This window comes from Triticum urartu, chromosome 7A, assembly GCF_056163025.1.
Source record: "Triticum urartu cultivar PI428250 chromosome 7A, HENAU_Tu73, whole genome shotgun sequence".
In the NCBI taxonomy this organism is placed as follows: domain Eukaryota; kingdom Viridiplantae; phylum Streptophyta; class Magnoliopsida; order Poales; family Poaceae; genus Triticum; species Triticum urartu.
In genome coordinates, this window is record NC_141879.1 from 124,738,981 (window position 1) to 124,762,027 (window position 23,047).

Consider the following 23,047-nt stretch of genomic DNA (forward strand, 5'->3'; position numbering starts at 1 on the left):
CACCCATAGGGTTCCTCCCCAATCGGCTTCGTCCCCTCTTCCTTTTCACTCGAGGGAGCCGCCGCCGCCCCCTCCCATTCCAAACTCCTCTCTTCCCCGCCTCCCCTCGCCCTGCCGGCCATCCTCCCCGTCCTCCGCCGCCACCGACCAGCCGCAACCGCCGCGCTACCATCCCCTCCCTGTTCCTCTCCCGTGGCAAGTCCTCCGAGAAGCAGCCCAAGGGCAGCCGCCTGCCGCTCGGTGGCCGGACGCCGAGAAGCGCCGCTGCTTTGGCTCCGCCGTCTCCTTCGCCCTGCCTGCCGGATCCACGCCGTCGTCCTCGCGTGCACACGGCAGGTGCTCCGCCTCTTACTCTCGTTCGGCCAGATCCACGGTGCACGGCCTCTCGCGCTCGCTCGCGACCCTGAGCCGTGGCAAGGGTTTCAGGCTGGGCATCGGCTTCGTCGCCGGCGCGGCTCCGGTGGATTCAGGCGGCTCCTCTCCGTCTCCTCTCTCGCCCCCACGCGCGGCTCCGCTTCCCGCTGGCCATGAGGTGCAGCCTTGCATCGTCCTCTTCTCCTTTTCCTTCTCAGGCAAATTTTGTTTTGGTTCACTGCTCAATTTCTTTGGTTAATCTTCGTGCACTGACCACTTGGTGTTGTTGATGGCGCAGATTGTGGCGAGGTTGAGCGTATGGAGCAGAGGGACCAGGGCCGGCCGATGGCTTGTTTCCTCTATACGTACTTGATGGTTAGCCCATGTAGCAGATCGACTGATTCTGAGAAAGGAAAAAAATGGTAACAGATCGACTAATTCTTGGCTTGCTGCATGCGCGTGATCTTCTCTGGTTTCTCTTCCCCAATTGGCAACGAACCAGCCATGCCAAGGTCAACGGCGCCTTGTCCACACCGTCTAATTGCGATTTCCGGCTGTTGGGTGTGATTAGTGCAGGAAGGTAATGGGATTTTCTCGATTCCATGAACCTCCTCGTGAACTCAAATCCCATCTGTTTGTAGTCTTGTTAGATGTTTCGCTTCGTGAAGTTAATCCTCATTACGTATCTCTTTCTTACACTTCAGTTTCTTGTATTGATTGGGCTGGATTAGGAAAGGGAAACTAAATTTTCTGCTCATGACTTGTAAGCTGCAGCAAAAGCTTGCAATTTCTAATTTCCTAGCCAACCAGGAGCATTTGTTTCATGCCTTTCCTAAACTTTTTTTATTTAACTAGTTGTGTTCTTAATTTTTATCATCTTGTATCATATATTTGTGTGCTAATTATCAAGATTGCTATTAATTTGGCAATATTGTATTTGGAAAGTATTCATCTGACTATGAGAAGAAAAAAACATGCATATGAGTTGATTGAGCCTGAGAGAGGAGTTGTTGACATTTATTCAGAGCACATACAAGTAGTATTTCTACTGCTTAGGAATTTTATGGAATTAGTTTTAGTATTTATTGAAGAGCAATTTAGTGAAGGATTATAGGATGTTAAAATTTCACCTAATGAAAAAAAATATAAGTTTCAGACTGACAAGATGATAAGGCAACAAAATTTTTAGTGTGATTTATTGGAAGAACTTTGAGTGGTTGGATGATTCAATTTGGTTAGTTGGTTATGCAGTTTATAAGTCACCCATGGGTGTGTTTATTGCAAAACTTGCACAATCATTCTATGGCGCCAACCACCAATACCATGCTCCTCCAGAGTTAAGCCACTTCGTGATGCATAATTATTATTTTTGATGTTGCTGATACCCTTTCCCGTGGACACCTCTGCCAGATCCGTTGCTGCTACAGAACCCAACTCCTGAGCACGTCGGAGTTGAGCAAGAAGACAGGAGGAGGTGTCGAGGAGGAAGAGGCCCCTCTTCCTTTTTGGTCCACGCCGCTACGAAAGTGATATTAGGGTATTGAAACTTGCTTTATGGAGTAGTACCATCACGATACCTTGCCTTTTTCCTATTCTGTTCGAGTACTTAGTACTTACCCTGTTTCTTTGACAAAGGCATTTGATAGATATGATTAGGCACATATTGAGTGTGCCATTTCAGAAATATTGAGCATACAGTTTCAGTTCCAATTTAAGCATACAATCTGCTCTTTCTTCTTAAGATATAGAGGAGGGTAATGATATATTGTCTGTTTGATATTTGCATGTAGTTATTATTTCATAGAAGGCCTAAGTTTGACCTTCTGTTATATCAGGAAATCTTGGTTCTAAATTTCATTCCAGAGATTTGCTTAATATTTCATTTAGATTGGTTGTTTTAGGAAATGAAAAAAAATGCATTCTATGTTTGTTCGTTCTATCTTTCCCTGTTTTTGTCATCTTCAGTATTTAATGTTTGTTCATACGTGTATTTTTATCGCCACAACCTTCCACTGGCCTGACTAGGGTGTGCCAAGGTGCACATTTAGTTATCAGAAGATGGTTCTGTTTTTATTGGGGCTGCATTTGTAATGGTTCATTATTTCCAAAGGGGTACACTGTTTGTGGGTATTGCACTGAGCTGGAAGAGGATGCTGGCCGGCGCCCCACCTCTCTTTCGACATAATAAACTGATGTAAAAACTTATCTTGGGAACATTCATAAATATGGCCATTCAAATTCCTCAGAGCGACTTTGTTCTAACCATACATAGCAGAACTTAGTTGCCTTCCCAGACTTCTGCAGAAATTTAAGTGCAATGTATCATCAAGGATCATTGAATCCAGTTATTTGATTTCTTTGTATAACAAGAGCTTGAGTTGTCGCCCTATCTGTTGTGGCGGTATCATGGTTTGCTTGACTCAATTTTGACAAGCAGTTCAAAATTAAGTATGGTCGCTTGAAGCATTCTTTGTGATACTAACTGCAATCAAGTTTCACATTTTGTTCTACTCAACTCGGCCTTTTCCAGATATCTTAGCTTTGGCTTTATGTGGGCACACTACTGTTACTCTTTTTATATGGCAATACAAAGGAGATTGAAGTATTCGTAACACATGTGTTTTCTGTCGTGCAGTGAACTTGTTATACTCTTTCTGGTTCAATGGAACTTACCTACGCACATTAGGTATGCCTTTTTTGGTACCTTCATCTCAACTTCATTGTTTCTATCTATGTGCTCTTTTCACATTTTCTTACAGATTATATGAAGAAATCGTTCATTGCTAATTAATACTATATGCGATGATGTTTTGAAATTTACCTATACCAAATGTGGTGTTTTGGACAATGTGATATAATTCATAGTTCTTACTCTGGGCTAAGTGAAACATGTTGTTATTTTAATAAATTAAACTTTCTTCACTTCAAGGCAAACAACATATGTTGCATTTCTACCAAAGTGTGTGTAATTCTTTGTTTTACTTGCAGATTGTTGCAGCTGTTGTTTTTAGATGTGACATGATTCTACTTCTTGGTACTGTAGGGGTTTTACTTTAGCTGGTGAGTGTTTGTGAGCGAGATGGCTGTCGCTTCCGCATGGATCCACCTCCTAGCCGTTGACCACTTCATTGGAAGGTTAGCAAGGCATTATTTGTTCAGGTGTATGCGATTGTGAGCTAGATGTTCATGTTTGTGGTTTGTTTGGCTTGTGATGTAGGCACGTGTAACCTTGATGGGCAAATATGGTGAAGACTTGAAGTTGATATACTAATGTGGTATATGAAGCTATGTTCAAGGGCGTCACACAGGTTTGGAATCTTCATTCACATCTGCACCTCACTTGTTACCTGTGTTCTTGCTTCAGTCTTTTTTTGTAATCATATTCCTATATACTGGGCATCATTCTGTATTGCCAGTGCTTTCTATTAATCACCATTTTAAGAATCATTCCTATATACTGGTTCTTGCTTCAGTCTGAGATTGAAGTTTCTTGATTTTATCCTATTAGATTCCAAACCTGACTTTGGGCGATTGCTTGAGGGAGTTTCCACTTCTCTTTTTGTGTGTGATTCTTGCTATAATGGCCGAATTGGTCCTGTTGTGTGCATACTGCTGAAGCACCTATTGACTTTAAATCATCTGAAGAATGGGACAGAAGTGATGATAATAAGATAATAGTATTTCTTAAGCCTATATTTAGTTTTCCCTTCCTTTTACACTAAAATGTGTACTAACATTTCTTGAGAATAGAACTAGGGCAGTGCACATATATGATTTATTTATTCTTCTTTCATATTGGAGAGAGTGGTAGTACCTTGCTGATTACACTAATTTTGTCCTATTAGAGGGTTCTGTATATTCTCTAGCTACTTAATGATTTCTTTCTTGGCTGTGATTTATTTGGTATTTGAGGTGCTAACAAATAGGAGTTGTGACAGAAAAATGTCGTTTTATTTGCTCTCATGTGACAAGCATGCCCAGAGTCTTGCGGGTTATACCCGTGTTGAGATATGCTATGGTTTATTATGTCTTTATTTCATGTTTATTTCAGGCTTGTTTTGTGGCCTCAAATCCAATGTATCCTTGATTCTGTAATTATTGAATAAATGTCTGCATTCTGCGTTCAGTTCTGTAACATAGAAGTGTTGGCGTGCTTCTTTTCATCTCCAGCCAACTGGTCCATCATTTCTCTGGTTTAATAAAAAGGAAAATATTGTTCTTTTTGTAGCTCAGTGGCACTTATTGCCTTATGGAGGCTGATTCTTAAATTGCCTAATTAACAAGCAACACTTAAATGTAGATGGTTATCCTTTGCCACTCTTTAGTAATATATCAGATTTTCCCATATCCTGTTCATGACAAAGATGTGTATGTGTGTGGACATGTGTGTGTGTCTGTGTGTGTGTGCGTGCGCGCGCGTGTGTGCGTGTGCCATTGTATTAGGATTTAAAGTTTGGGTCTCCTCTGATTTAGTTACTTCCTCCTCCTATTCTAATGCTGATGCTTTGCTTTTGTGATTGCAGGTCGGCTTGCAATGTTGAGCAGATCACCATGTTAAAAGATGGGCATTTAGAGAAGTGTGTGCTCGCCAAGGATCCAATGGGTTTCTGAAGAGTTGGCTGCACATCGTTGGTGTCCGATGCACTATCAGGTATACATGAGGTCCGCTCTTGGTTTTACCTTGGTCTTGTAGTTAGCAAATCAATTTTTTTTGGAATGTTCGACTTTAATTACATTTAGATAGTCTTTCACCCATCCATATCTTTGAGATTTGAGACCAGGGTGCACGCCACAAATATGTCAACCATGATGTCAGGGGCCCCTTAATTTCCTCTTCCTTTTGGGTGTGAGCATCGTTGATTGCTAATAGCAAAGAAATTAAAAAAGAAGAAGAATATAAAAGTAACTTCATTTTTTACATGGCTTGATTTAAATTTTTGTGTACATGTTCTTTGATGAGATAGTCTCCTATGTCTGTCAGGTCCAGTACTAGATTTTTTTTGACTCAGAACCAACAACCCCAATTTAAATGAAATATAGATACACACAATATTTGTAAGCTACTACGGGAATTTAGAGGTGGTCATAGATATCTTGGTCAACCCAAATAGATAAAGAACACACATGAATCCAGGCTTGTGCTCTGTTTTGTATTTCTCATGTACGAGCAGAGTCTGTGTGTATATGTTGTAAGCTAGAACAATTTATACACACCAGAACCTATCTGTGTATGAGCAGAGTCAGTGTGTATATGTTGTAAGCTAGAACGGGTTGTATCCACCAAAACCTCTATATGTGTGCCTGTACTCCTGTCATGCATGGATTTTTTATCAGACAAGATTATTTTTTTCAAATGTATAATCCTATTTTTCTCAGATATATATTTCTTCTTGTTCATTCTTTTCGGCTTAAAGCACGAATAATCAGAATATACCTGTAGTGTTTGTACTATATGCATACACTTTAGCTCAAAATAATAATGCACTTCCTATTACTTGCTCTGTTTTGTTAAAATGTACGTACATCAGTTGGTTAATTGGCCAGGAAATTTTGCTCTGGTGATTGCAAAATTATAGTGGCTAGCTGGGACACCTAATTCCGCCTTTGCAATTATAAGCTATTAAGCTGGTGTATTTTCTGTTAGAACTACCGGATATTCATGTAACTTGGTTTCTTTTGTGGTACATGTACCTTAGTTTAAATATTGATTAACTGATACACACTACTTATGGTGGTCTTCTAATCAAATCACAGCTACAGAGATTTCCTTGGCGAAGATCTCGGGACACTCGGGTAATTTATTATTTTCCATATGATCACGATGTAGAGGCTAGGAGAACTATCTCCTTTTCATTATATGCATAAGTAGTGCAGATTATTCTGTAGGGATTATTTCCTGTTTTATCGCATGTTGCTACTCTGTGTTAGGTGATCATTATAGCCATATAATGCCACTAGATGTAGTGCCAGATATCTCCTTTATTGCTTCAGTTTTAATTAATTAGGAAACTGGAGCAGGGTATTAAGTTGGATCCCCCCTCGTTTCTTTGAGACCTTCTGATCATGTGCTTATTTTAGTGGCTCTGTCCTTGGATGGTCATTTCTGATGAGTGATAACCAGGGCAGTTTCACTTCCAGAAACAAGAGAAGAGGGTCTCACCGAGCCTCCTCAGAGCTCAGCGACTTTCGGCCGTCGGATGCGTTCGCTTGATGGAGTTTGGGTCGTCGGATCAAGCCATCGGACGTACTCTGCCGTCGGATCTGGAGTAGCACTATAGGAATGAATAGTTACTGCCTCCTCGCGCTGTCGCTTACTCTGTCTGTTCGACCGGGACTAGCTGACGTGTGGGGCCCCTCGCGGGTGGGCTGCGTTTGTCAGTGACCGTGGCCGCGGGTGTGGCATGTTCGTCCCGTCGCGCGCACCGACGGGTAAATATCCCGCGCCACTGCACGTAATATCTTGCCCCCACCGAGGGTATTTCGGTCTTTTCGCGTCCAGGCCTCGTGCGTGGTGGGCGGTGGTTGGCCCGTGCGGCTATGGAGTGGGGGAGGGCAGCGGCTTGCCTCTTCGTGCTCCCATTCGCCCCCTTCTCTCTGGGTCTCCTCTCCTCTCGCCGCCGATGCTCGTGTCAGAGGCTATTCTTGCTAGGGCGATGATGATTAACTGTGGCTGAAATAAGTGTGCCTTTGAGCAATCGAGGCACCTGTGGGTATCAAGTTGGATCCTCCCTCTCGTCCCTAAAATCATTTTTGGTCATGTGATACTTATGGTTCTGTCCTTGGATGGTCATTCTTGTTGAGTGATAACCAGGGCAGCTCCACTATGTAAACAGATTGATCTGGTGGTAAGAGATGACGGGGGTAGGTTATATGATCGAGGAAAGGCGAATCTGAGCCCACTATGCAATTAACCCTAAACCCTTTTTCATTTGTATTTAAAGTTGTTGCTTATTTATGCTCCAGTGTTTATAGCCGTTTTAAGTAAAGTTTTCTTCTCTCTCATACCTTTATTGCATATAAGTTGTTCTTGATCCTTTATTGTTTCTTGTTGGTCTTTGATTTAATCTGGTTAAGAGTAAGTTGCACTTTGTTATACTAGAAAGACTCACTCCCAACAAGTTATCGGTTGAATGACTTGTTTTAATTCGTTGTGATACTATTACTTCTATTTTTTTGCAAGTTACCAGCTGTAGCTATTTGTTCATGCTACAGAAAATAATACTATAGGATTTTTTGAGATTTTTCTTGAGATAATGCTGGATTCTTCATGTAAAGAGTGACCGAGGTAGCATGTCCCATTTTGTATCCATAAACATTTTTTTGACTGCTGTGATTAGGTTGCTGGGTTAATCCGAGCCATTGAGCAGACATTTCCTTTCGTTTTCTTTAGTTTGTTCTGAAGCTTTCCCCAATTCTGTACGTCACCAGTGCATTTGTTTGGATCCTGCAGTTTGAACACTCTTCCAACTATAGAGTTTAAAATATGTTACCTACATAAAGAGGAGTTAAATAAGGATGAACTTACACAGCTTATCCTTATTTTAGCCATAAGAGTATTTTGTCTATAGAGCTGATACTCTGAAACTCTGTTTTTATTACTGTATTATATTATGAAGGTTCAAGTATTTGGGTTCTAGCTCCTGCTTGGATATGGTAGATGCTTATTCATTTTCCTACTAGTCTAGCAGGATTACATCATTGATGTCACTTCCCAACCAATATTAAGCTGGCAGTTGTTTATTTTCTCTTTTGCCTAACACATCAAAATCTAGAGCAACACTTTTTGTTGATTGATATTTCCAACAGATACTGATTACTTCTCTTTATTTTATTGTATTGTTAGCCAATTAAAAAGGTTTTGTTGTAGGTGTATTTTTTTGTATGGTATATATTATGCGAGTTATTTCTAATGCATCTTGATATTATCTTAGAATCATCTGACTAGAGTCTTGGTCCTTTGAGCTTAGTTAAGTAAAGCATCTTTTATATCAGATATCAAATTATCTATACTTGTACTAAGATATAAGGTATCTAACCAGATTTTCATTTCTTTAATGGAGTTTTTAGCACTCAGATTTATTTGAAATAGCTGCTCCTATATTTTTGTCAGTGCTTGCTGTACTTAGTTTAAATGTTTCTTGGTAGGATCAGTTCTAAATAGTGGATGTAAGCATGCCTTTTCAAGCTTAAGCATTTGATTTTTGGCGATATGGTGTTCTCTCCTTACAGATGACCTTCTGCTTTCTTATTTTTAAAAATAGACAAGTTGGATGAAATTGCCGCCACTCATGTCGCTACAGGAGTGCGCGCAGGGGGGAGTGGCGGGTCAAGGTGCGCTCATCGGCGCCGCTGCTGACCGGCAGATCCAGGCGCACCCTCGGTGCACGCAGGGGGGGTGATCTACGACGACCTCCTGGGCACGACACCGCTAGAGACGGTGAGAAACACGCACTCCGTCCACCATTGGTCACCGGCAGTAGCAGGACGAACCGTCGCCGTAGCCGCCAGGCTGAAACATAAGACGCCTCAACAGCGACTGACGAAGTCGTCGAGGTGAGGCGAGAACCCCCTTCCGACGCCTTGCATCGTCCTCTTCTCCTTTCCGTTCTGAGACATCCTCCACCTAATCCCCTCCTCTCTTAGGCGACGGCCCGGAGGTGAACTCCAGCGACAGCGTGAACTTGGCCGGCGACCGCAAGGACCCATCCACGGGGTCCCTTCCTCTCTGAAAACGGCCTAATTGCTGATATCTTGCCTCCCCTCTCCTTCTCCCTCTCTTAATTTTCAAACAATTTCGGTATGGTATTACTGTTAGGTAACCCTACAAACTTTGTTGGAACCTAAAAAATAGGTACTCCTGATGGATTAGAGTGGTTCTGCCTGAAACAACTTCCAATGAATTGTTGAATTAGCCAATGTCATAGTTAGTAAATCCGTGCCGTTATATTCTGTAATGAGATCACATTATGCCCATGTTTAGATGACACTGACCCAAGTTTACTTTCTGATTCCCTTAATTTCTCTACCTAATTCTTGTGGCGGCATGCTTTCATCAGTTTCAATGCGATGAAGATGACAGATCCAACATGGTATCCTTTACGGATGAACAGGAGTTAAGAGGCATGTGTGTTAAGTGTTGCATATACTGTTCGAAGATCTTCCGTGTCATTCCAATATGTACCATGCCATGCTACAGAACGATCAAACATATATTCTGTATTGGTTTATTCCTTCGGTGATTAATTTCAGGCCACCCAGGCCACACAAAGAAGGCCCACTGGTTTTTTGGACAGGATAAGTGCACTTCAGGCCACCCAGGGTCGGGCTTTCAGCAGAGACACCAGAGGAGATACCTTTGTGCGAGACTGCTCTCGGTTGAAAATATCCAAAGGTTGGTGCCTCAAGCTAAACTTATCACCTGTGATTCTTTCCCTTTAATCCATTTGCTCCATGCAACCCCTTCTCTGGACAAGCGATAGTTATAGTCGTCATGGACTCCGATGAGATTCTCGACGAAGCGATACCCGACTGGTTGGAATTGGCAATCATATGCTTCCAGCGGTATCACTCGCCATGATGAGCTCCACCATTGGTTCTAACTTTGTGTACTTATCAAGACTGCCATCTAACTGTCACCAGCCTTTGTATAAACGCCTTGCTTTTAGTATTTTGTGATGTTCGGCTGTCCTGTAATGTGCTACTTAGTTTTCGGTCCTTGCTATGTAACCAACTTACACTAATTATTAATAATGGTAATTCAACTTGTGGGATGCATTCATTTCTATATAAATGACTTGCTGTAATCCTGATCTATCAAGAATTTTGATGGTTTTTATTGAACCATATCTTACTTTGTACTGCACTTATATGATTTGTATTGGTTTACATACTCCCCTGATAAATACCAGGCGCTGGATTATTGTATCACTACTTTAGACATATTTTTGTAATGACAAAATGTGTCATGTTTGTCATACTTTTGGTATATATGTTGTCTTGCCGTTTGGCAATGCCCTGTTTTTTATGTAAATTTACTGTATTGGTCTAATCCATTCTGAGCAATTGCTTTAATTCCCTATGTTAACAAACACACTGAAATTGATTTTGTCTTAGTCTCATGCCGATGTTTATCATCATTGTGTCTTGCTCCTATCACAACTGAACGTTTCTTCTTCACTATTTTGTTATGTTGTATGAATGCATATACTAAAACTGAATTCATATTAACTTGGCATTACCTGCCTAACCAAATGTTGGGACCGGCACCCTTGCGCGTCGGATTGAAAGTTCCTCACAACACAGACCGTCGGATCTTGATCCAAATCTTTGTGGGTCGTTGGATATTTACCCGATCAACATTAGCTGTTGGATAAAATTCCAATTGCAACAGAGCGTAAATACAGTGCCCCCACCGGGGCATTTTGGTCATTTCGCGGAGGGGTGGTATAAAAGGGGTGGCTCCCGTGGGAAAAACCCCTGCTCCCCTCGCGCGCGCCTCCTTTCCCCTCCCGCACGCCTCCTCTCCCCTCCTCCCACCCACATCGCCGCTGCCGCCACCTACCGCCTCGAACCGCGCCGTCCGCGGCCAGATCCGCAGCAACAGAGCCCCCCTTCCAACGACGACGAGCAGCAGTGGAGGGAGGACGAGGAGCACGACGGTGGCGGCGGCGGGGAGCAGCAGCGGCAGGCCAAGGCGGCGCAGCAGGCAGCGGAGGGAGGACGAGGAGCACGGCGGCGGTGGTGGCAGGGAGCGGCGTACAACGCCGCCAGGGCCGTGCTGATGAGTCCTCCTCCTCCTCCTTCCACCCCTGCAACCTCAACCGCCGCCCGGAACCCTACCGATGGCGCCATAGATCAGATCCTCCTCTCTCCTCCTCTCCCTCGCACTACGCCGGCTGCGCGCTTGATGCGATCCGAGCCGTCGGATCGAGCCCTGGAACGACCTTGTCCATCGGATAAAAAATAGTTACTGCTGGAATGAACAGTTTCACCTCGACCGTGCCACCGCGCGTAAATAGCCTGCCCCACCGGGGGCATTCTCGCCATTTCGCTTTGTCTGTGGCTGGCGTTCGTGCTAGGGCGATGATGATTAACTGTGGCTGGAATAAGTGTGCCTTTGAGCAATCAAGGCACCTGTGGGTATCAAGTTGGATCCTCCCTGTTGTCTCTAGAATCCTTTCTGATCCTGTGATACCTATTGATCTGTCCTTGGATGGTCATTCTTGTTGAGTGATAACCAGGGCAGCTCCATTGTGTAAACAGATTGATCTGGTGATAAGAGATGATGGGGATAGGTTATATGATCGAGAAAAGGCGAATCTGAGCCCACTATGCAATAAAACTGCAGCTACCTCCCCTAATGTGTGTAGTATTGAAGGCAAAAGAGAACTTTTAATGTCTTGCTACTTTAAAATTCCAAAAAGGTGCATTCTTCCTTTGCTGGTTACTGATTCTTCATCTTAAGGTGACCCCATTTATATAGTGGTTCTATCCATCTGATTTGAACTGGGAGAGGGCCACTGATTCTTGATCTTAAGGTGACCCCATTTTTCTATGCCTCATGCTCATGCTGCTCTATGTTCCCTTTTAAAGATTCTTGCTTGCATTTTGGGTTGGTTTTCTGCTCTATGTTCCCTTTTAGCATTTCTTTCTGCTGTTGTTGCATTCCCTTTTTTGTATATTACATGTTCTTTTTGTATCTCATTCTGCATGTAACATAACTAAATAATACATTGAGATGAAAGGTTATATCTGATATCATTGAGAGGAGCAGGCCAACATCCCTACCTCCCTCTTCAACTCCCACCCAACACAATTGTGGTGAGCCCCCCTCTCATTCTGGTTAACTGCAGCTCATCCATGGTTTTGTTTTGGACCGTCTAAATTCTGGTTAACTGCAGCTCATCCATGGTTGTACCTTTTCCTCTTTTTCCCCTTGCAGGTTGGTCCGCTGTCTACAGGTGCTCGTTATTCTGGCCAGTTTTTCGTGCTCTATCTTCGACCACCTCTTTGCAGGTTGTCCCCTTCTCCCCCTCTCTTCTATGCTTTCCAGGCCTAGGCTTACATTTCTTCCTGTATGAAGCGGCTGTTAGATTTTGTTTGGACAATGGATGTATCTGCTTTTTGTTCTCTTATTGGTAGAAGCCTAGCACGTAAAACTATTATCCCCTGCCTTTATTTTTGTGCTTGCTTGGCATTTGGAATTGGGCATTTTGGTCACTTCTATAGATCCTGGTAGTACCTAGCATTTTGGTCACTTCTATAGATCCTGGTTGTGCTCAAATTTACACGGGGTGGCTGTCTCTCTTCTATACTTCTATAGATCAGGTTTCTCCGCTTATGTTTAGCCTTTGTTAGGTATACCTCTTTGCTGTCTTGATGTGCGCATGTGCTACCTTCTAATATTCATGCCTCATTGCATTCTAATATTTTCCTTGCTTGTACTCAGGTTCCAGCTGTTATTTCAATGCATCTTATTCATGGATGCATGCTTTACATGCTCTTCGAGCATATGTTTGTTCTTGTGTTGCTTTCTCTTATCTCCTAACTGCCTCTTGAGTGCAGGAAAATGCCTCAATTAATTAGTTTGTCGCTCCGTTAGTCGCCATGGTCAGATGATGCTTCAGGTTTGCACTTCACATTGAGGTATTGGCCTGGTTACTAGCATAGGTTTTCCTGTTGTGCCACTTATTGCAATTTCATTATTGATTTGATAGGAAAACTGGTGTTTATCTACATGAGGGACCTGGTTGTATTACCTACTACATGCATCGTTAACTGGGCACCAAAAAACCTAGATTGTGCATCTCTGTTTGTTCATGTGGTGATTATCCTATTGTTTTCGGCATCAGTGAGTTATCTCTTCCCTGTGTTTTTTGCGTGAAGTCTTAGCCAACACCCAAGGTTCTGTTCCTGTGTAATTATTTTGCATTGTTTCAGTTTGTTGTATTACGATGCCTATTTTGCAGTCACACAATCCAAATGTAATAGTAGGGAGAAAGATGATGATGTTGTGCTTTATATCACAATTCAAATTCTAGAGTCGCACTTTTTGTTGATTAATCATTCTGACCAGTAATGATTATTCCTCTTTGTTTTATTGTATTGTTGGCCAATTAAAAAAATCGTAGGTGTATATTTTCTGTATGGTATATATTATGTGAGTTATTTCTAACGCATCTTGATTTTATTTTAGAACCATCTAACTCAAGCTCATGCCTTTGATCTTTGTTAACTAAAGCTTCTGTTATATTGGATATCAAATTATCTACACTTGAACTTAAGATGTGATGTATCATACTAGATTTTCACTCCTTTAAAAAATCTTAGTTAGCATTCAGATTTTTTTAGAATAGATGCTCCTATATTTTTGTCAGCGTGATGTACTTTGTTTAAATGTTTCTTCCTGGTAGGATCGATTGTAAACAGTGGATGAATGCATACCTTTTCAAGCTTAAGCATTTGATGTTTGGTGATGTGGTATTTTCTCTTTAAAGACGTTCCTACTACTTTCTTTTTTGATAAATAGACAAGTTGGATCCAGTGTATGTCCATGTGTGTGCCTTGGTTCAGTACGCAATGAAATCTGGGAAAGTGGCTTCTGTTTAACATTGTCATGAAAGATACATTCACATGTCTTGAACTTTCTATCTTGGTTCTATTTGTATTGTTAGTTTCAAAAGATATATTCACTTCTTTGCGACTTTTATCTCTATAACATGTCTACTCTTCGTTTAGATATATTTTTTATTCCAGCTATGTTGTTGTGAGGGAGCAGGCTTCTCATGGGGAATGGTGATGATTTCTTGAGCTTTCATTTTGTTCTCCTTTCTATCCCAAACATAGTTTTCGCAGAGTCAATGTATGTGCCGGTTTGCCCGGATAATCCATGTAGCGGTTAGTCTGTTTTTATTCATATAATTACTGGACTCCTATAAAAAACACGGAGATGTACTGCGCTATATGTTCTCTGATCCGTTGAGCCCAAACATGTACAAGTGGATCTGATCGTTAGATTTTAATTATATTTTGGACGTTGTCATAGCTAGCAATATATAGTGCAGTTTACTTTCTTTGTCCTCTTGTGGCCACTAACTAAATCTTTTGTGTTTTCTTCTTTTGCTCAGGGCCCTATGCTCCTATAGCTTGAATTAGGGTGGTGCCAGTGATTCACAAGGTAATTTCACCTCCTTTGAAAATAAAGTGTCTCCGTGCTTCACTTTTGGCCACTTTGATTCTAATGCACATATGTGCATTCCTTTTTTGTCATTTATGCGAATTGTGTACTTCTACAATGACAAGTCGGTATATCTTAGCTGTATGTTGTTGAGTCATTTAAAATGGATGCAGAACCCTACATTATAAGTTGATCATGCTGATTTATAATACCTCTGATCCATAATAGGTGTCGCAGTTTTGAACATTTTGGATCAGAGGGAGTAGTTTTGTTGCCTACTATTGGTGTAAAGCTCTTGCTCTAGGCTCACACGATCTAATTATTGTTCTATATAGAACACCACCTTTTAGTTTTTTATAATCCCTCAATTTTCTACAGAAATATGTTGCCCCAATATGCCTAATTTTATATTCAGAGGTAGCATTGATGCACTTGCCTCCTTCAAAAGGCCATATGTGTTGCTTTGTGCTACTTCTCTTTCATATCCAGTTATTTAGAAATAGCTATGGTAACCTTTTCTATTGCATTCATTTAGCTGCATTTTAGATTCAATCTGTTTTCTTAACTACTTATTATAGTGTCACATGAACCTTTCTTTTACTGGCCTACATGAACAGTGCGAACACTGGTTCTTTATAAAGGCGTTATAAAGATGTAGGTACTCTTCAAAGCAATTAGAAAGAAATAAAGCCTCAATCAACGTAGTTCAGAGGATAGAGCCCATGGTGGCTACCATTGATGTCTGAATTGTGAAGTACAATCTTCTGCACTTTGCTCTACAGGCACAGTGTTACTAATTTGTGTTCAATCTCAGTATTCCATTTATCTAAATTTTGTATAGTTTGCATAGTGCTTAGGTTCATTAGCTAATTATATTGTTTTTGTAGATCTTCCATATTATCATTAGCAAGGTGAAGTCATTCAAGTATTGGCCACTACTATCTGCATTAGCTTCGCCTCAGAAAATAACCTTTTCACTTGGAAGGAGGAAGTAGGAGTTCTCAGTAATGGTTAACTACAAGCTACAGTAGATGTTCTTTGATTAACAAAGACAAATGTCCTACTATTATCGATGTTTCCAGAGCTTCGTTCTCAATTTGTCTGTTATCTCATTATGTTTATGAGCAGCTCCAAAATCTGACACTTATGCTTGCCAGTATGAATTTCTTGGCTATATTTTATAGAACTTATGTCTTGACGCTTTGTACTGAACTTGATGCAGTCCAATTCAAGTCAGTTGTCCTGAGCAAGCACTATGTCTTGCTTTTGATACACTTTGTGCCTTTATGCTTTGTAGTAAAGTTCAAGGCCAGTTGTCTTGGGAACAACTATAACATGCTTCTGGTATATCATTAATTTGTATGCTCTATGCTAAACTCAGTTATCTGGGCAGCAACTATATTACTTACTGTTTGTGATCTGTACAAAATAAATTTAGCTTGAGTGATTGCTCTGATTTCCTTTGGATGCACAAAATGCTTTGTTATATTTGAGTTTTATACATTGGGTCATTGTGCTGAGCCAGGCACCGGTGCGCCAGGGCGCACTTCCGATCTAGTATGTACTAGACCAGCAGCCTGGCTCGCGGTGCCGGGTCCAAACGCTGTGACAAATCAATAGTATTTATTCTGATTAAAAACAACACGAGTTGATCACAAAGCAGAAGCATGTATCTTGATTAAGAGAAGCAGGGCATAAAGCTCAGTGCTATAGAGTAGCAGAAGTGGCAGAGTAGATAGATACATAATACTCAATCCAACATTTGACAAGTGAATAAATTACAATAGCCAAGGGGTAGTAGTCTTATGCAGACATACATTGCCTACTATCATCCATCTAGAACACTGGTTGAGAGTACTGATTACAAACAATTTACACTAAGGTTGGACAGGTGCATACTGCACTAATTCAGAACACTTTCATAGTGGCACCAAAGCTAAGCATGACACTTAGGCAAAGCTTGCTGATAAACTAAAAGGGCCTCAGTTCTTTTCTTGTGCCTGAAGTTCAGTCATTCTCGTCGAAGAGGAAATCTTCATCAAAACAGCTTGCACCGCACTTGCCATCGGTATCATCAGATGGGCAGAAACCAGGGAACTCATCAAACTCAGAGCAGTCGGACTCCGCATCATATGGATAGATGCATATGATGAAAAAACAAAGCTTTAGAGGAGTAGCAACTCCATACAATATCTTTGGTGCTAAAATAAAAATAAATAGTGCAAGAATAGGACAGATTTAACTCTTCACTGAAAAATAAGTAGGAAGGAGCGAGTAATGATATAATGAAGAGATAACAATCAACCTGGATCTAAGAATTAGTGTGCAAGGGGCCATTATTTAAATTTCTCTTTTTGTCTACAATCTACCTGGGTCTAAGGATACAAAAGATGTTTCGAAGTCCTAATTAAAGTTTCCCCTGAATGAGTACAGTCCTGACGAAAAGGCTGCATAAGTAATTGGTTAATAAAAGCATTTTAGCACTGTATATATGAACATATGTGGTATATGTGTACCAGAAACATAAGAAGAGGGACCTTACAGTGCTTGCCAATGTTGGGGATCAACGCTGGTCACATCCATGCCAAGGTGGGCTTCAGGTCAGAGAGAGATGCAACCGGCAACGTCCTCTACCTCCGCGCCGGGGAGACCCTCCTTGCGCCGTTGCGCGTTCACTTGCTCGATGGTATCCTTTCACTACAGATCATCCAAAACCCTCCACCTCTAGGTTTCATTTACTGCAGATAAAGGGAGTTAAGAGAAGGCTCACTTTCAGACACCAATGTAACTATGGGATAACATCATCATGAAAGTAGGCAGGAGCCTTTGTGAGTCATAGATATGTTTGAAATAAATGGACCAAACATGCTAATTAGCAGCGGAAGAATATGTTGATTCATCTATGACTTTTAATGACCTAACGCCTAACGTTATAACATCATTATGAAAGTAGGCAGGCGCCTTGGTAAATAATACATATGTTTGAAATAAAATAGACCAAACATGCTAATTAGCAGCGGAAGAATATGTTGATCCATCTATGACTTCTAATGACCTTACATGATGCTCAGCGCCATCGAGCAACCATCGATAAGAATTATATTTCTCCACATTAGTAATCTAACACCAAGAAAATAAATAAGCTTAGTATTTAGGGGAAGAAGGAATCATGCCCAAGTTCTTGCCGATATAAATAAAACAGGGAGAAGTTTAATATTTTCCATGGACCTTTTTCCTTTTCTTTCTAATATTTAACACACTGCTTTTCTTTGCCATTTTCATGGCATGCCTCCCAATCAGTTATTGGTTGATGGAAGCAAAACTAAACAGAGCACAATGGTATAAAAAGGAATATGCAGCTTGTTCATCAAATGTAATTGACCCACTCAGCAAGAATGAAAAAGCAATGACATATATAGATGAAAGTGAGAAAGGGTGAATATAGCAATCAACCATTAGTTCTCTTGTAGTAGCAGCTCATAACAAAATAGCTAGCATCTATACAGATGAAGCAAAGTGTTCGCAAACGAACACGTCACCGTGTACCCTCGACGCCGGGGGTGATGCACCGCAGCTCGCGTCGAAGGAGATCTGACCGGCAGCACGATACGCAGGACAGCCGGCAGATGCTTTTGTAGACCCGAAGCCCCGTTTGCCCGGGAGGGACCCCATCAGGGCTCGCGGCGGCTTGGGCTGCTCCAGGTCGATTCGCTCGCCCCTAGAGCCTCGTGGATCCGCAGCCCTCCAGCATGAAGAACTAGCGAAGAACGAGAAGAAAGATACAAAGGAGAGATAAAAAGTAGATGAACACGAAAAAGTAGTAGATGTGTTTGTTCGATTGTGTGTTGTTTAATCGGCCGTCACCCCTTAGGTATATAAGAGGCGGCTGGACTTCCCGCGCAAGGAAAAGGCTTGGATTCACGTCCAAAACCCTAGTCAAATTCGGATTGGTTTTGTCCGAACTTTCCAAAACTGTTAGGTTTAAACTGGCTGCACCTTGCGGGTCTTTTTTGTGGTGGTAAATAATCTCGGATGGAAACGAGCCCAAAAGCAATCTTGACCATTTCGACGAGACGAACAACTTTCATGTTGATCGTTTTTTGATTTGAGGCCATCTTCTAGGCCAAAACGGTCACGCAGAACACCTGTTCGCTCGCTCTACCCATCAAACCTATGTCTGGTGGGGCGCACCACATGTCGCCTCGTGATAGGACTGCACTCCGATAGCTCTAACTTTTGCATACGAACTTGGATTGGGACGATTTTTATATCAAAATCGACCGTTTCGATGAGAAGCACAACTTCCGTGTAGAATATTTTTCCATCCCAAATCATCTGAATAACCTTTTGAGCCCATCTTCAACTTCTCGTCCGATTGACTATCACAGCCTCCAACCCGGCAAGTTTTCCATCCGAGTAAGCTTTCCACACCGGCAATGTTTCTACTCGGCAAGCTTTCACACCGGCAAGGTTTCACTCCGGCAAGGTTTGTACTCCGGTAAGGGTTCCTCCCTGGCAAGTTTCTCACCCGGCAAGATTTCACACCGGTAAGCTTCCACACCGGCAATCTTTCTGTGCCGGCAAGCTTTCCACGCCGGCAAGCCTTCACACCGGCAAGCTTTCACACCGGCAAGATTTTATCCCGGCAAGGTTTTCGCCCCGGCATGCTGCTTTATGTTCGTGCCACTTTTGAGCATCAACACATGCCCCCCTGTTTTTCGGTAAAGCTAGCGTGCCAAAAAATACTTGTACCAAGTTTGTTCTAAGGATGATGTCAACACTCCATCAGCCATTTATATGTTCTTAGGACCATAAGTATATATCGGCCATGTCTTGTGTGAACTTTCTGATGCAAACTTGGGTGAAACCTTCTCAGCTTCATTAACAATCCGGTGATAAAGTTCCATAGATATGTATCTCAATGTCATCCTTCGAACCATATTGTTCACCCTTTTGCTAGGATTTTGTAGACAATCAACAATAAACTTTCTCCAATCCTTACTTTCGCCTGCATAAAAATTTCATTAGTGGCCGAAGCTGTGGACTCCAATTCGGCCTTACCTATGTTGGCAAGAATAAGCATCGGCTATTGATAGATGTGCAACACACCATGACCAACATGGTAGCCAACTGCTTGCTATGCCAACTCTCTCCAATTATCATGTCTAGATATATGAAGAATCTTAAAACAACCCATGGTAAATTTTACATCTAGACATACCTCAAGATAAACTAAAAGTGATTCGTCAAAACATTGATAACCATTGGATATTTGTTGCACTACTAGTAACGAATCACCGGAAGCCTCAATATGTATAGCACCTATAGCAAGGCAAAGCTCCAATCCGAATGACAATGCATATTCGGCTTTGATCATTGTGCAAAAATATTTTAAGCGGCATGAGGCTTCACAAAATAGCACCATAAGGATATATATAAACAACACCAACACCTTGGCCATTGCTACAAATTTAACCATCAATATATAATCTCCATGGTTCTAGAGAGATCAAGCTGAAATCAATATTATGCATGATGTCAATATGATGCTCAATAATAAAATCAACCATGATTTGGCCTTACATAAATTCTGAATACTAATAAGCCAAAGCACACCCAATCAAAACATAAGTTCACTTTGCAATTTTGGTGAATTGGTCTATGCATAATATCTTCAATGGCATCAATTTGACAAATTCCTTTGCAAGCACTTATCTCAAACTAAGGACAATGTTAGAATACCACACCGGCCATTCTTAGATATATTCTTAGGGCGATAGATAAATATCGGCCATTACAATGAGGTCCATGTAGTATTCACCCACCAAGGTATGTATAGCCGAAATAAACAAATGAAATAGCAATAAGATATTTTGGCCCCTTTGTATTAGCAACAAAAATGTAACCAACCAAATGTGTAGTGATTTGGTAATACTTTGTCATGATATAGAAAATTATGTTGCATCCATGGATCAAAATAAGTTCATGGAGGGTAACTGATCATACCTGTGGATGAATTCCATGGCAAAGGCATCAATGGCATTGTTGAAGAAAATGGATGATGTGCTAACCGAAGATTTTGATGTTGTGATCCACACCTTCGGCTTAATTGTTTGTTGCTTCCATTCTTCTCTTTCTTCACTTTTATTGTACTTGTTGCAATAGAAGCATGCACATCATTTTTGTTATGAATGATCCTCTTGGGAACCCATGCCATGTTCTTCTGTCTCAGCTCTTGTGCACTAAGATTTTGTAGTTCCTTCTTTTGCCAATATGTTAAGCCGAGTGGGCATCTCGGCTGTAATTCTGTTTTGACCAATGACAGTTCCTTTTTGGCCTTATGCACTCTCAACTTCTTTTCTTCAGATTTGGCACTTTGACTCTCAATAATTGGTTGCTTTGTCTCATTGCCTTTAGTAGCCAATGTTAACGCTTTAATTGGCTCTTTTTATTTGAGATCAAATGTGAAGTTGCACCCTTACGACCATCTCTTTTAACACGGTAAACTTGCTTGACCACCTCTTTCTTCATCCTTGAGCTCTGGACCGATTCCTTATGATTGAAACGGTCTTTAACATGTGATTGTTCAGATATTGATCTTCTCGGAGCTGCATAATATTGGTGGGATGGTCTAAAATAAGATGGAGAATGTGCCCTTGTATCATACCTGTCCCATGATGGATATGGATCTATATGAGCATAGGGAGGCATCCACGGCATTGGCATTGGCTGCCCAAAATAAGGATATGAATATGTTGCATTAAAATTCTCACTTTGCCAGTACCGATCCTCATATTTGCGCCTTGGGGGTGATCTTGGTTTCTTTGCATGATTGGACCGATAAGCATTCTTCTCTTCACTCTTCTTTTGATATTTATCCAATAGTTCAGCGAAGGTGATTTTTGATCTCTTACACTTGCGCTTATTTCGGCCTTTGTTTCCTTTTGGTTTGCTTTCACCGATCATTGGATTTGCTTGCTGCCCCCCAGTCCTTGGTGTCTCCATTGTAGCTTCGATGGAATTCTTGCCCTCAAGATTATGTTCATTATGCTCTTCGACAACTTCTTTACTTGAAAGCTTGATCCCATCACCTGCAGTTTTTACCTTCTCTTCAAATGGATCAGCTTGAAGCAGCCGATGCAAAAACTTTCTACCATCGGGACCAATCGGAATAGACTGGCCATCTCTTGGTGTCTCAACAAATTTCAATCGTCCTTTATCAATGGCCGATTTAACTATTTGACGAAACATGTTACAATTCTCAAAATTATGCTTGGACGAATCATGCAACTTACAATACATTCGTCCCTGGACAGATGGCTCAACATGGTGATCAAGAATTCTAATATAATTATTCCTCAACAACAAATCAAAGACTTTATCACACATGTTTGAATTAAAGGTAAAACTTTTATGTTCTAGCTGATCTTGATGCGAGAACGGCTTTGGAATTAAGCAAACGAACGGTTCAGATTTTGCACCACACCATTCGGCTATGCATTGTGTTTTCCACTCTATTTCTGATGTCTTTGGGTAAGATGTTATACTAGCATTGGTTTTCTCAACAGAATTTAACCTTGGCTTTAAATTTCTAGAACGAAAATAGTTAGAACATACATGTCTCAATTGATACCAAGTGCAAGCCAAGTATGAAATAAGCAAAGCTACCCAAATAGATATGAACTTTAGATAAAGCAACGGGGAAAGCTTTGGCTCTAATAATAAGTCACTATCGGTCTTTATAAATGTCGTAATGGGTTGACCGATATGCTCAATAACAACTTTATTGCTAGCAAGTAAATTACCCTACTTCATTGGTCTTTCAAAATTACTTATGAGGATTTTTCTAATAGATGCATCAACAATAAAGTCCTGACCAAATCTGAAAATAGGTAAATTACTTGCTAAACATACCTCTTCAAATATGTTGGGAGAGCACGATGGTGGTGTGACTTGAACAATATCTTGTTCCGCCTTTGGATGGCTCCCAAACGCCTCTTCATCATCTTTTTCTTGATTCCGTGCATCATTACATTGAAATTTTTTGTCGGCCGAACTTTGTTCGGCTACTTGTTCTTGTCCTTGAAGTTCATCAATTTCTCTGGCACGAAACTCATAGGGCAGGAAGTAGGTTCCATTAACTTTGGAAAAATTAAGTATGGTCGCTTTGCTATGCTTGCCATGCCCTTTCTCAATAATGCTTGCCTCTTTGCATTTGATGGATTCAGAATATATATACTTCTTGATTCGGCTCTTTTAACCGGAGCACTTTCATGTTCTGAATCATCTTTCTTTACATTGCTTCTACCAATTGGCAATGCTTCTTTCACTTGAGCCAATTCTGTTTCTTTTTGTTTCTGGCGGCGAGCGGCGAAATTGGCTTTAATCTTTTTCTCAATTTCAGCCCACTTCGGATACGATTGCCCCCCAATGCTTTTAGATTCTTTCGGCAATGGCATATGGGTGTTGCCGAAACTTTGCAATTGTGTAGGGGCTGTATAATATGATGTAGTATTA

General features: G+C 41.3%; 1 long non-coding RNA gene across 2 annotated transcripts; it reads left to right on the plus strand.

Annotated features, from left to right (window-relative positions):
• Positions 1-13: 13 nt before the first annotated feature.
• Positions 14-15,742, plus strand: LOC125517997 (uncharacterized). 2 transcript variants are annotated; one of them, XR_015612353.1, is made up of 12 exons: positions 14-532; positions 653-729; positions 857-934; positions 1,765-1,891; positions 2,990-3,040; positions 3,398-3,489; positions 3,572-3,662; positions 4,878-12,174; positions 12,296-12,999; positions 13,071-13,204; positions 13,767-14,530; positions 15,418-15,742. It is a non-coding gene; the product is annotated as an uncharacterized LOC125517997 (long non-coding RNA). The 2 variants fall into 2 exon arrangements; XR_015612352.1 differs by having other exon boundaries at positions 653-934.
• Positions 15,743-23,047: the final 7,305 nt, after the last annotated feature.